Source organism: Conger conger, chromosome 8 (assembly GCF_963514075.1).
Source record: "Conger conger chromosome 8, fConCon1.1, whole genome shotgun sequence".
Taxonomy (NCBI): Eukaryota; Metazoa; Chordata; class Actinopteri; order Anguilliformes; family Congridae; genus Conger; species Conger conger.
Window position 1 is genome coordinate 37,610,923 of NC_083767.1, and position 16,023 is coordinate 37,626,945.

Genomic DNA, 16,023 nt, shown 5'->3' on the forward strand with positions numbered 1-16,023 from the left:
ATTGGCCGTTTACATTGTCGCAGTTGATTTCAGCACAATATCAGACCAGATATATATTTTTTAGGAAACCAATAAAATATACTTGGACACGTGCCATCAGGCTGGAACAAGATATATAGTAGTATATCGTTTTAGCCGATAATCGTTCATTATTCAATGTCTACTATGCAGTTGCCCATGTATAGTCACTATCATTCTTTTAGCCACCACTTTTTAGTAATTAACGACAGAACAGGACAAAAACACACAATGAAAAAGCTATTGTGAGTGTATGTGTATTTGTGTGTGTCTAAATATATAAGGTACAGTATATAAGGGAACCATATGTCGTTCCAAAGGTCTTTCTAAGACTCTGTATCCTCACTAGTTGCCAGTTTTATGTTATCCGCAATGCAGAAAGGACCAATAAGCAAAAGTTGTACTTCCGTTGCATGTCAGTGTTGTGGCATATCAAATCGTATTAAAGGCCTTGTGCTATCAGCTACTTTAGCATTAGCACATTAGAGTGCAATGTAAGGTCCTTCTTCCTGCACCATCTGCTGTGACTTCGTATCTACTCAGCTCTCCCCAGCACTCCAAGGTCGTTCTTAAGAACGTTAAGCGTGACGCTGGCACAGCGGGGCGGGGGTGACCGGCTGCCCTATGGAGAGGGGTGGGGGTGCTCACCAGTGCTGACTGACTCCTTCTTCTCGCTATCACTCCTACCGCCCTGTGAATCACTTCTCAAAAAAAAAAACAGCCCCTCCGAGCGAGTCAGAAGCAAAGCGAGAACCATAAAAGGCCTGTGAACAGCGCTATTGTTTCTAACGCACGCCCACCCTTTTTTTTTTCTCTTCCCGGAGGGGTGGGTGTGCGTTAGCGTCACGCGCCGGCTCGCTGATGTGGAGAAGCCTCGCTCCTGTCGGACGAGCCGTCCCTCCCCGTCACCCCGGCGTGTGTTTCCTGACACGCGCACGCGTGTCGGGGGAGCGGACCGGCCCTTTATTCTACGAATTAGTCTCCCAGAAAGGACACGGCGCAGTCATTAACCGCGGCCCCGAACACAGAACGGAAACAATAGCTCTTCCCCGTCCACGGACCGGCGATATGAGAGCCATACTAAACCTGCCCCTGCTACCGCAGCAGCTGGGTTACTTATGCATTACAGCATCTGGTGAGAGTCAGCTGGCATTTAGAGACAGCAGTGACTGCAAATATATGTCTCAAATATATTTGGGTTGGACAAATATCAGAAAAGTATAAATAGGGACCTTTGCTCGCTTATCTTTGTGTGTGTATGCATGTGTGTGTATATGATGTGCGTGTGTGTGTGTGTGTGTGTGTGTGCGTGTATGTGTCTGTGTGAGAGAGAAGCATGTGTGGGTGTGCAATCAAAGAGCAAAAAACCGAAATCAAAAAACGTTTTATTCGCCACAATTTCCTTTCTCTCACAAAACACATGAATTCAGACAGCACGTGGCCCATCATCTGCTCAGATATTATGGACAGTATTCACACAGCGTGATAACTCCAAACGGGAACCCGAGCAGCCTTGCCCCTTGCTTCATCCAGCCTCCATTACGCAGTGTACCATTGATAAAACTTTCAGTCACTTCGAGCCTCCTGTCACAAATGGGCGAAAGGCATCTGTAGACATGTCTATTTCGGCTCTGTCACAGGCCAGTAACTGCCGAATGGCAGCCCGGTTCACCATTGATAAGGCTTCCCTGTCAAAATGTCTTTTAATGTAAAATACAGCCATAAACGTTATCCCTCTTCAAAACTATCCTTCATCTTACCGAGAGTGAGAGGGCTCCTTTTTTTTTCCTCACCGGCACCATCAAAGCGTGGTTTCTCTTCTTTTGTCCTTTCCTTTGCTCTTGACAGGTCTCTCCATCTCAAGGGAAGCAGGAGCACCTTCCGGAAGGATGGCAATCTACAAGGGCCCCCGTCTGATCCGAGAGAGATGCCCGGGGAGCGACAGCGCCACAGCATCGGTGCGATCGCTGAAAAGTACTGCAGCCACTGCGCCCGAAACAGGATCACATTTTTCTGTAGTTACCAGTTATGTAAATGGTAAAGCACTTCTGGATATGCTTGAGTTAAAATGTATAATTACCCTGCTCTGCTGCTACATACACACACACACACACACATGCGTGTGCATACACACACACACACTATCAGATTTGAAGCCTCCTATGGCATTTGGGTGAAAATTGTAATTTTGTACAAAAAAAAGCTATAATAAACAATCAATTTTTCACCTGAAACTCGGCCTTGACTTATTTTCTGGACACATTTCGATTGAGTACACATCCTACACCCCTCTACATTTGTATTTACAGTACATCCCTGATCCCATGTTCAGGTCGGTTTGACCTGAGAATTATGAAAGGGTGGAAATTGTAGACTAATGTGAAACAAAAAGGTGACTTCAATTCTTGTCGTACTACCTTCATCTCTAATGTGCTTTCACACCTGTTCGCACACATACATGACACACTTATGCACACATGTATTATTTCAGTCTTTCGTTCAATCACATTTGCAGTGTTCATGGATTGAACACTGCAATCCCCACAATGGATGATACAATCCCCCAAAACATTCTGCACATTAAATATTTTCTCAAACCCAGTGTTGCCAGGTTGGAGATTTTGTCTCCAAATCTGCTACTTTTTGAGAACCACTGCAAAATTACAGCAACAAAATGGAATAAATCTGGGGTTTTAGAGTGTGCGTTGCATAGACAGGCATGCACATGCACATAATAAACTGTGTTCTTTTATCCAGTGTTAATTCAGAATTATTTTTGACATTTTTGAGAGATTACATAGCCAGCCTATTTGTACTTCAGTTCAAAACAGTAAACATCAGTAGTCACCCATGCCACCCATGTCTTCATCATAGCAAAATCATGGGAAAATGAACCATATACGTATGTTATTTATGTTGTTTTTAACCACTTAAGTATTGCCCCTTTCCTTTACACAAGCTTGAAAATGACATGCACAAAATCAAATGGCTACTATTCTTGAACCCTTTTGACTACAGGCATAAACCTGGTGTCTTCTGAAAGGTACAACTTTGGGATTTGTCAGAATTACTCTAAGTGGAAGTTTTTTCTCACTGCAAAGATTTAGTTTTTTAGTGGATATAGATTATTGTAGTGGTGCCTGGTGCACTTAGAAACATAGAGCCACAGCCAAAACCCTGGATAAACCCCCTTTCAAATTTGATGACAATATCACCCAAAAATTTTATGAGCATTCTTCATAGTTTATAGCTATGTCTAGGAGGTTTTCTAAAAAGGACATTTGCAGACTCCAAAAGGACACATGGAAACTGAATTATAGAATGGGTGATATGACATACTGTATTTACTCAAATATACAACCTGAAAAAAAGTATTTGCAACTCACCCGCCTGTCACCCTCCCCCTACCCCTCCCCCTACACTCCTTGTGGGCTCCTCAGATAGCAACAGGTTGAGTAGATTGTAAAAATCTTCGGCCCTGGGACAGTGAGGGGTTAATTGAGATAATGTATTTTTTATCATATTCATTTTATTTTTATTTTGCTAAAATCCCGATAATGTCCTGGGTCTACAGTACAGAATAGACTGTGGAATCAAAGGGTAACAGTTATTGTATTATTTCTTATATTTGTGTGGGTACTGTATAGATTTCATGAAGAAAATGACCTTTTAGACAGCAGGAAAATGCTCAGTGCCTCCTACATTAGCAATAGGCTCTGGTGCCAACGTATGGAATTCCCCCTCTCTAACAAAGAAGTAATACACGGCCACTTCATTCCAGACACCCTCCAGAATGTTCACCCTCAATTTCAATGAACTGTTGTCTTATAGGGTGCTCCAGACCATGTGACCCATTACTTTACATTTTTGAAACTCAACTGTTGATATTTCTTTAAACAATTTAGTAGAAGCTAACTATTTATAAAACATTTTGGTTTTGAGAAAATAGGAATTCTTATCTCCACTTCAGTCCTTTTTTGTTCAAGGAAAATGGCATCTTTTGAAAGAAATTAAATTAAATCTTATTCAGCCAGCTATACTGACTGTATAGACACCACATTTTTTTTCATCTAGGCCAAAGAATGTCAGCGTTATGGTAAAAAAAATGCATGAAACATGACTTACTTGAAGGTGGTGCTATAGTGTAAGAAGTACTAAAGTGTAAAATACTGTGGTCAAAATCTGTCCGGGCCATGAGCCAAATACATTCAGAAAAGTTTTGTCCCATTTGCATGCAGCGTTCAGAAGTTCAGCTCACTTCCTGTTTATGTGTTTTGCCATAAACTTCATGAGAGTGGTACAGCAAAACACTTTGTTGTAGAAAATGTATTTGATAACTTTGCAACTTCGGCCTTTGAAGAGTCAGAATCCAAAAAATTGTCAATTGATTTGAGGGTGTTGGAGGAGTTTGAAAGAATAGCTTGTTCAAAAATGACAAAATGTAAAAAACCCTACAATGTGGAGATTGTAAACAGTGCATAGATTGGATACATGACTCAAGGAATCTGCCAAAAAGTTTCTAAGCATGTTTCTTCTATATTTGGGAGATACAGGCTAAAATGTGAAACACTCATAGTGCCACCATGTGGTTAATGTGGACAGGCTTTAGTGACAGAGTAGAAGCATGGGCAACATTTGCAATTGATTTGGTAGCTCTACAGCTTAGGTTTTTAAGATCTAATAGGGCAGGGGAGGAAGAGGAAGAGGAAGAGGAAGAGGAAGAGGAAGAAGAAGAAGAAGAAGGTGTGTGTGTGTGTGTGTGTCTTGTATGTATGCGTGTCATCATCAATCCCAATAGGGTTCCAGTAGCTTTGCTGCTCAGACCCCTAAAAAATGCTAAATTATAATTCCTTTTTCATGTCTCTAAAAGTGATGATACACACGCACACACACACACACACACAAACAAGACAGTAATTGTCATTTTTATTTCATAATTGGTTGCCATGACATTTTGAAGCAGATATACAATGCGTTCTTTCTATTGTCTGTGGCGTTAATTAGAGGCTGTGTGCTGAGTCGAACATTTCTGGGGGGATCTCAGGAAAATTTTGAAGTACAAACTTGGCATTCATTTGAGGGATAGGATTATATATAATTAATATTATGGCTTCATTTCAGCTGAAACCACTGATGCACATTTCTTCAATGCCTGCTGACCTGCATGTACAATCCTTCAATTTCTCAATGGTCATATTATGACTTATTATTAACATCATGTTTGGCTTCCATTAATATGTACCATCCTAATAAAAAAATACACACATGACTTCTGAAATACTTTCCCCATACCATGTATTGGTAGCGGCTGCTTCCACCAGTACTTAATGTCCGTTCAATGGTAGTATTTCTCCTGAGTAATGTGGTTTATGAGTAGGGTTGCTTATCGACTATCTCTAAAACACTTTGGTTGATGCAAATTGACCCAATAATTATAGAGAAAATGACAGATAATTGCACAACGTCTCTGCGTTCAGAAGACTGTGTTAGCTCGCAATGGTCCGAACACCGCAAAAGCTTGGTTCATAGTCTCTCGTGTAACAGCTTCCCCACTACAATGTCACAGTGGAGCACTATAACCATGTCACTGTATTCTGAAATTGATCTGAAAGTTGCACTGTTCAGAGCATAGTGAGGTAACTATGGCCTGTAGCGGCCTTTAGCGTAGTGGTTAAGGTAAATGACTGGGACGCGCTAGGTCGGTGGTTCTAATCCCGGTGTAGCCACAATAAGATCCGCACAGCCGTTGGGCCCTTGAGCAAGGCCCTTAACCCTGTATTGCTCCAGGGGAGGATTGCCTCCTGCTTAGTCTAATCAACTGTACGTCGCTCTGGATAAGAGCATCTGCCAAATGCCAATAATGTAACTTGGTGTTTGGAACACGGTGAGTTTACGTTACCTTTGATGCTGTTCAATTTTATAAACAGCTCTGGACAAGAGCACTCATGCTTTGCAATGCAATGATGTAATATGAAATGAAGAAGGTTACTCTTTACCGAAAGCATGCATTGAACACATTGCGGTAAGATGCTTGCTGTTTCACATTTTGCAGAAGACATACATTTCTATTGGGAAGACAAGCAAGCCCATAGTCTTTAGAGGGCCGATAGCTCACACAACCCCACATCACACCAACTAACCCCTGGATTCAATCAAATCTGCCACGCCACCTAAATGGAAAAAGTAACTTTGTTGTCATACAGAGCCTGATTAATCAGGAAGTCCGAATAAGAACACTTCCATTCAACGCGACTCTCCAGAAATGGATTTTGATTGAATCCTTTGTTGAATTTCCAGATAATGAAATGCAATTAAGGTATTTATTGAAATGAGACGTAATAGAGCTGTAGGGATCAGCGGTGAGGTAGCTCATGCAAAATATTTTGCCTGGAGTTCAAGGTAAGAATCAGGGCTTATATTCAGTACAATGAAACCAGTCAGTATTGTGACAGATTTCACTTCTCTTTTCATTTTTGCTTTTTATCTCGTTTTGCCACCTCTGTAGTCGTAAAAAAACAGGACTGAAGGCTCGGTTTTTCAATGACATCCAAGTCAAATGAAAAGATTTTCCGCTTTGAGGTGTGAACTTCACAGGGCTCAGTGGTTTTCCTGGGGAAAATCCTCTGCGTACGGCGATACTGTCGTGATCGACGCGTCAGGATTAGGGCGATCCTCACAATCGATCCGCGGATTAGCTTAGAAGGACGCACTGAGTGAAAATCACCAATCTGAAGAATCTAAAGAGTGCAAAATCCCGAAAGATGATTCAAATGGTTATTAATTTTTCTCCTGATGTGCTTGATTGCTTCATCAACCCCTCCTCCGCAGGTCCTTTCCCAGGTGACAGATGGCCAAAGTGGTCCATTATTGTTGTCAAAATGCACACTTGTTTTGCGATATAAAGGACACTTTGCAAAAGTCATTTGAAAAGCAGAACCCGAGGCGTCACAACAGTTAGCAGTCAATTCCTCTCTACAATGTGAAGCACAACTAGAGAAAACTCAAAGATAGCTCGCCAATGAATCATTCAGAATACTGCCATCCTTTTCAAGCCGAGGAATGTGTGGTTTTCTCTTTCCGAGCATCGCATTACAGAATGCTAAGTATTTGAAGGAGCTCAGTTTAGTTCAACAAATTTCACTGTTACATTGAATAAACTTGTGTTGTATGTATCAAACTGGCGCACAGGGTCGGAACCGCAGTATGCGTGTGATCTAGCCAGTTGTTCAAGGAGCTCTTCTGTCCTTAATGCATATACATTTATGGGCACATCGTGTAAATAACGGGCGGAGATATTACAAGTGTGGCTGATTATGTATTCCGTAGAATGTGCTTAAGTTCACGCAGTTAAAGGAGCACTGTCACGCTTTTTAAAAAATCACCGCTAGTGTAACTGTTTCCTAAATATGGGGCAAAGCTTCTCAAAAAATAAACACGTCCAGTGTCACAATCAGAAACACCAGTGAAGCCATTTGTCTCTAATATTATGGTGAAATGGATGGGGGGTGACTATGTATAAAAAGTGCTGTAATGTATACACGGTGAAACAAAAATATAAACATACAAATATAAAAATGCTATCAAATAAAAGCTGAGAATATTCACTTTAACCATGTGTGAATTGTTTGATTACACATTACGGAGTACAGAAGAAAAAAAAGCCTTTGTCCCAAACATTATGGACACGATATAGTGACATAAAAAGCAACAAGACTGTCGCAAAATATAACTGGCATTCACTATGCCTACCGCTGCTGATCACTCAGTGAATTAATCATTTGATCGTCAATCACAGAAAGTAAACAGAAACATGTTGAGAGTAATGATCCGTTTAAAAGGTAATGTTTGTGCTACCTCTGTTTCCACCTCAGTGGCTACGGCAGCATTTTGAGAAGGTTCCAGCCGTTTTTGCACCAGGAAATTTTTCGAAAATTCATTCAGGAGACAAACAAAACCGAAAAACATCTGTGGTCCTGTTACAGTCCATAATCTCACAATGGCATTAACTCTGATATTTATCTCCAACTTATTTCATGTCGGTTGGAGAAGTCAATTCCGAGGCTCACTCAATCGTTGTGGAGATGTCCCTAAAACCACGCCCCCTGCCCTTTCGCAGAAATTGCAGCATTCCGGTGCCGCATAATCCAACTGCAGAAAACACATCACAGTGAATCTAAAATTGACTGAAAATTATTTTACAGGCAATTTGCTCTGTTTTTCTCTCCTCTTATCAGAGAGTAATGGGTTGCGCATGCATTATAGTCTTTTACATACACTTTTTTAGCAAAAGACGGCTCTCTGTGCCTGATTTTCGGAACTGTACTGTCCTCTCAGGTCCACTTTTGCACTTGTTCTTGTGTTTAATTTGCACTTTGTTGTACGTCGCTTTGGATAAGAGCGTCTGCTAAATGCCACGTAATGTAATGTAATGTAATTTTGTCTTAGGCTGTGATAGAAATTGCATGGGGTATATGTTGTGTTAGCACCCGCCTTTCTATACATAACTTGGTTTTTTATCAGCTCCTTGGCTTCTCTCCCCCCAGTCCCCCCCCCCCCCGCCCCCCACCCCCGACATGAAGAGCTGTTCTTTCCGGTGGTCCCCACTTTAAGCACTGGGACTTGGAGATGAATGCCTCTTTTCCCAGGAATCAATTCACATCCGTTCTGCGCACATCACCGGGATCGGATGGCCGCTCCATCCCATAAATAATTAGTTAGGATCGGGCCCTGGTTCAGATTATATCAGAAATGTTTGCAGCAGGGAAAACCCCCAAAAAATTATTTCATCCATGAAACAGGAGTAGATGCCAGGAGTTACAGGATGCCGGTATCTGACATACAGTACTTGCAGAAACACAGAGAACACAGCCAAACATTTTGCAAAAGATGCATGCTCAGTTCATTATCTGCAGTTGAAGCACTAGTATGCAGGAACTAAACATGTTTGCAAACTGTCATTGTTTACATATTGCAGGCCTACACATATTCTAAAGAAGAAAAGAGAACTTAGATCTCACCAGCCTTCAATACTTTGAGTTGATTCCATTTCATTTTTAACACTGCTGCTTTAGAATTATAAGATATCAGCACATTCTTTTCCTCGATGATATCCCTTGCATTGGGCATGCTTATGAGGAAAATCAGTCAAGGTGTTAACAGCACCTGCAGCGCAAGCCTTCCTCCAGTAGGCCGTCTGTATCGGTAGGCCTCCGTACAATAAATGCCCCGGGGTGCAATTTGTTGTCTACCCCATTTCAGTTGATGGTATTGATCAACCGAACTGTGTTTAATTAGCTGAGTGAGATCTGCAATGCATGCTGGGCCACTCCAGTAATCAGATGCACAATCCATTACGGGTTTGTAGGCCCCTTTAATTGTAATGCCTCTTTTGTTACCGTTACGCTAAGTAATGTGAATGGAGGAGGCCACTCTTTATTGGGTATACAGCGAGAAAGAGATAAAGCAGGACACGTTCGGGGCCGGAGGCAGACAAAACAAAACCCTGCCAATGAATGTATGTCAGGTAATAGAATAGACTGCAGGGTCACTTGTCGAACGAGAGACGCATATCTCCTAAAGCCTGCAGCAAGCCGACAGCCTAAGTACAAAAGTAAGAATATAGCTCCGTAATGGTTGGGACAAAGGTATTTTTTCTTGATTTGTACTCCGCAATTTTAGGTCTGTAATCAAACTTTATTTAACTTTTTTTTTTTTACATAGTCTCCCCATTTCAGGGCACCATAATGTCTGGGTGTTCCTGATTAATCAGGCGTGTTCAATTGCTTCCCTAGTGCAGGTGTAAGAAAGCTTTCAGTGTCTAGTCATGATTCTATGCTTTTAGTTTGCATCCATGAATGTGAGGTTTAAGTGAAGACTGTCAGCTTTAAATGTCCAGGAACTGGATTAAAATTGTGGTCATATTCCCCAGAACTGACACTGGTTGTGTTCTTTGTATTTTTATCCAATTATAACCGTTGCATTGTAATAAACACTATTAGCTTATCATGACCTGTTCAGCAGACCAGGAGAGAGTGGGAATGTATCCTAAGCTTATTAATATTCATAAATGTAAGACACATCATAATGTAAACCGTGGCAGCTGTGTAGACCTCCGGTAGTTGACGTCACATCATCTGCCTGGATCAAAACAACACCATTAAGCACCATTTTTTAAAGCATAATTGTTGCTTTTAAAACAGTATATACATACATAGTTGTTCGGCCATAGGATGTCACAACAAACGAGAGAAAGGAAAAGGGAGATCATTTTTATTGTATCGGATACACTCAATCGGATACACGTTGTGTGTTCAGAAATGCTGCATACCACTGTTGGTATTCCTTGCCTTGTTGGTATTGCTGTCACCTTCCTCAGACCTCTCTCACTAACAACACATTTCTGCCCGCAGAACTGCTGCTTACTGGATGTTTTTTGCACTGTTGTGCATGAAAATCCCAGGAGATGAGCAGTTACAGACCAGCATGTCTGGCACCAACAATCATGCCACGATCCAAATCACTGATATCTCATTTTTTACCCATTCTGCTGGTTGATGTGAACACTAACTGAAGCTTCTGACCCGTATCTGCATGATTGTATGCATTGCACTGCTGCCACACAATTGGCTGATTAGATAATCGCATGAATAAGAAGGTGTACATTTCTTCCTAATAAAGTGCTTGGTGAGTGTAAATGGATTTTGGGTACCTGTAACTGCAGCTAACATTACACCAGACTAAGACAACCATTCTTGGTGATGTTAGCTTCATATGTAGCGCTCCTTTAATGTTTTAATTTAAAGCTAATGGTTGAAAATAACCCTTTTACAGCAACAGCCCGTGTTTCTCCGAATGCAGAGCTTGTCGTAGCATTAATATTTAAATCAAGCTAGCACCTATTGTCAGACACTTTCCGTTGATAATGTCAAGTGACACTAGGCATAGCAACGACATTGCAGTTTTTTCAGAAGGAATATGCCACAGCTGAATTCCAGTTCCACTTGCAGCCCTGCGAAGCCACACCGGGGTAACGGTGGGAAAGTTTATCTGGTCGTTAAAAATATTGGGATATTGCAGGTCAGGAACATTCCCCCTTTCTGTGGTTTTGATCGTTGTAAAAAGAACCCCAGGAGCATAATAAGGGTCACAGATACTTAGTCTGTCAAGTGTTTTCATATAAAAATCAATGCCTTTTTGATTGAAGTGTGCTCTGAACTCACGGTTGAAATGTGACACCACTGCACCATTCAATTTCACTCACCTGGCCTGACAGTTTTCCTGCCAAAATGGCGATGTAATATCTTGCTATGTGACACTATATAGATGAGAATAAGAATGTAACAGTATGAAATTTTGAGGGTATGATTATAGTCAGAAGAAATACCATGGTTTTACAGTTTTATGATTATTACAGGGTAATTATTAATTCATTGGTAAAGCTTTGAACTTTCAACTAAAGTTGTTTTCCACATTCAGCTATATTTGTGGCACTGCCATGTAGGAGCAAGATGTTGGAGGAAGTCACACGTGGCCATTTTCTTAAAGAAAATTCTCTATCAATCAAAAGGAAACAAGTACTGGTGCCCACGTGTGAATGCTTTACTGTCCTCCAACAGCATGCTATTCACCAACTGAATGACCAAAGCTTTGATGAAGTGTAGTCAAAAGAAATATTTTACACATACAGTATAGTCACACAAAATTAGTTAATTGCAATCGTGTGATGAAGATGAAGAATCTAGGCTGCAATGGGTATGTGTGGATGCTGTAGTTATATAAATATTAGGTTTAGCCTATATTACCATGGGGATAACGCACACATATATTTTCAGTTTTTCATGGAAACGAAATATCATTAAGGTAATGGAATACATCATGAGTGCATGAAATGTAACTGATTTGAGAGTGATCTCTGCTCTCACAAACAATCAAAAGAGTTCTCTATGGTATTGAAGTGCAAGAGGAGATGAGACATCAGGTTTGGCGGTTTTGGTAGTAAAAAATGCCGGCTTTTCTAGTTAGTGGGATAACTATTTAATGGTATAATTCAGAAAGAAGCGTATTCCTAGGCCAAATTGTTTTAAAAATTCATTTTTGGTCCTCCCCTAGTGATCAAAAAATGTCTGGTGCCCCTGGGCACTCACCCAAATCGCCATATGGATGATCCTGGCTTGAAATTGGCACACATGATTGTACTAATAATTAGTTACATATAATTACATATAATTAGCAGCACGAAGACATCGCTAGCTGTTGAATACGGTGTCCTTTGTTAGGGTTGGAGTGACAGTCCTGCCCTAGGTAATCACTACAAATGAACTGATTTTCATCTCTTTATCTCTTTCTTGTAAGTATACATGCAATAACTGGAGACGGGAAAGACTTATATTTTGAGTGTTTCGTATGTAAAGACCTACGCACAGTTCATGGAAGACAGCCATTTGAAGAATATTAGGCTAATATCAGATGAGTTTATCATCATTACAATGGCGGCTTTAGCATTGGGGCAGACGGAGAAAGTCAAGGTGATGCATAATCAACGCACCCTAGCAAAAATGGGTTAGTCTGCTTGTCCATTCCTACAACTGGAGGACATTTTCTGATTTCTCTTTAAACTACCTCCCCCCTCCATTTTTAAATATGTAAAAGAAGGCTGTCAGCTTTACACTGTGTTCTGGATGGCGATCGTCTTAAAGCCCATTCAAACAGCCAAGGCAATTAGGTCTGGCTGTTAACACTCCATATGTATTGTAAAGGATGGCATTGTACATTCTCTAATGTTATTCCGGTCTTTCAGTCCCTTTTGGGCATGATTAAAATCCAGCAGATTACAGGGACCTTTTCAGCTTGCTACAACACATTAACTCTGCACTTTTCTTTGGTCACAACCCACTGGACAACTTACAGCCGAAAATAGGAAAAAAATTGGATTATTATCATATGAATTTTATATTCGTTACTTTTTTCCCTTGACCAGAAGTTTTTTTTTTCTTTTTAAACCTAAAGTGCACACCAGCCCTTGACATTGCATCGGTCACGACATTTACAGTTCAGCGAGAAAATCCAGAACATTCACAGTTTCAGTTCTGCATATGACTTCTGCCGTAATAGTTTAGAGCAAAACACTTTTATAAAGGTGCAATTGTTTTATGGATTGTATTCCAAAATAGTTTTCAAGGTTCTTCTTTCTTGCAGAGCAATATTTCAGGCATTGTGTTTGTCTTAGTTTTGACTTAGTTGAGCAAAAATAAAGACAACTTTGTGTGCACTTGACTAAGAATTCAATCGAACAGGATTCTATAGCATATACAAACCATTTTGTGGCAAGTGCTCAACACCTCTAAGGATAAGGAACATGGAAAAGACAGCATTTAGCCAATTAAACTCAGTCAGTTAGTCATACTGAGGAACCAGCCATTACGGCAAAACACCAGGGAACCCCAGTGGTTTTTCTGATGAGTAATGGGAAGATTTAATAATGATAGTAAATCTGGATCTTAGTTTAAAGAGAATTAGCCACAATAACATATTTCACAATATTTCATTCATCCTTATTCTATTATCAATGCAATGTCATAGGCATTGGATTATGTACAGTACGTTGATAATATAAGGATTATTTAAGATAAACTTTGTATTCTCAAAATTGAAATTATTTAAACTGCAACCATAATGCACTACAATGGACAACAACTACAAATTGTCAGTGGGAATATAAATGAGTCAGTGGGTAAAATAACTTCACCTGGTGTAAAATAAGCACCTATTCTATTCTATAAATCTTTTAATTCCACCAAGACATGTGCCATGGGACCTTAGAGATGGAGAATCCCTACCTCTTTACTCAAGTTATTTGACTTAACCTTTTTTCCAATACAAAGCTATTTGGAAAGCCCTAGGTAGACAGGTGGCTGTTTGGCACGCAAGTGAAAGCAACCATTGGCAGCATGTCACTGCAAAAAAAAAAATCACTGAAACAATTTTAAGGAAACACGGCAGAGTCCTTGACTACATGAACGTACTCAGCACATAATTGATCAATTAATAGGTACAATAGGTAAGATTTTTGTGTTAAAACATTGTTACAATACCATTGTACAAACAACTGACATGTTGACTCACCCTCTGCCTGTGTTTATAGTCCTTAAATTCAGGTTTCAAAATATGCAGTTGACAGGCCGACACTCTGTACCAAAACATCGTACAGCTGTACAATATTTCAAGCTCATTGGTTAAGAATTGGTTCTAACTGCCACGGCCAATGGCATGGGGGGGTTTCAATGTCAGTGCGTTCACAGAGAAGGAGGAGGGATAAACAATGTTGTGGTTTGAGGGTGTTTGTTGCTGCAATTCCTCTCTTGACCGTTAGAAGTCCGAAATGACCTATTGTACGTTTAAAGTTAATTACGCAGTTAACTCACCTCACCTGGTTGGGTCTGATATGAAGGAGAAAACAAAAACCAGAAAACCCTGCAGTTCTCCAGGACTGGGAGTGAAGACCACTGCCCTAAAATGACAGTGTGAATCCCACCAGGCTTGGAGTAGCTGCCACACCCCAACCATCACTCCCGCTTTCTACGTCACAGGATGGCATGCATTGGTGGCTCCTGAGCTCAGGAATCGAAGAAACAGAAAGTATCCCCTGAAACTAGTTATTGGTCTTGACCTGTTTTCAATCATTTTCCTTGATTAACAAGTTTGCCAGGTAGGTAAACACATAGCTTCTTTCTTCACTCCTTATTAGAGAGATTAATCGATTCAATTTAAGACATTTTTAGGGACGTTGTATTCACAGCATACACAAAAAAATCTACTGTGTTGCAACAAAGGCTATCTAACCTTAGCTTGATTGTTTTAATGACTAAATTTGCGTATTGGAAGATACATCTTTACCATGAATATTCTCGCAGTATGAGCACGGAATACAAAGAGTAGCTATCAACAATTGTATCAACAGTTTTAAATAATGTTGATTGAAATGTGGACAAATAAAGACTTTTATTACCTAATAGAGTGAAGTGGCTACACCTGATAGTACGAACGCTTTAGCACATTCTTCATCAAGGAAAATGATTGAAAACAGGTCAAGACTAATAATTAGTTTAAGGTGATAGTTTCTGCCTCCTGGATTTTGAGTTCATGAGCCGCCACTTATGTCAGGGATCTGAAGCTGGCCTGGAGCTGTGCTCACAGCTAGCTGATTGAAATGCAAACCCTCACCATTTTTCAACAGGGTACTTAACCTTTGCACAGACTACATTTAATAAAATGAAATTAATTTCCAGCACGGCAAACCAGTCCTCCTCTTTCGTCATACTGTTCTTACTCCACACTTACCTGCAGTATGTTGACTTAACCTTTATATAAAACATTAAGATGATTTTTTTTTTTTTGTCAGATGCCTTCACCGAAACCAAATAGAAGGCAAATAAAATATCCAACATTCATGTACCATGTATAAGCAGGGGATTTAAAGTAAATAATTCAGGTGCATTTCACAGCTGGGGTTCCAGCATTCAACCTTACCCTTGCATCAATAAGAAGTGTTCTTTAAACAACACAACACGCTGTCATCTGTCATTTTGTGTTCAGGAATCGCGGAATTCCGATAACAAATGCAGAAAGCAATGTCGTACCGCTGATAATAAAACAAAACAATTTGATATACTATTTTGGATAATAGATACCTGAAAACATCGGTTCTGTTGCTTTGTGTGGGACATTGATACATATGTTTGTTCATTCAATTCCAAACTAACACAAAACACTTTTATCTGGTTTTCTTCCATTCTCCATTACCGCTGTTGTAATTCATACATTTTTCACAACCCTGTCTTTTTTTTTTTTCCAGGGACACACAGCTATCAGATTCCATATTGACTGAGAAGTAAAAGAACATTAGACCCATCGCAAGGGCTCAGGTGTGAGGCTATGTCTGTATTCCACAGACACATTTTCAAAAGTCAGATCTTTTTTTCCCTCGCTCTCAGAGACATAAGAAGCTCT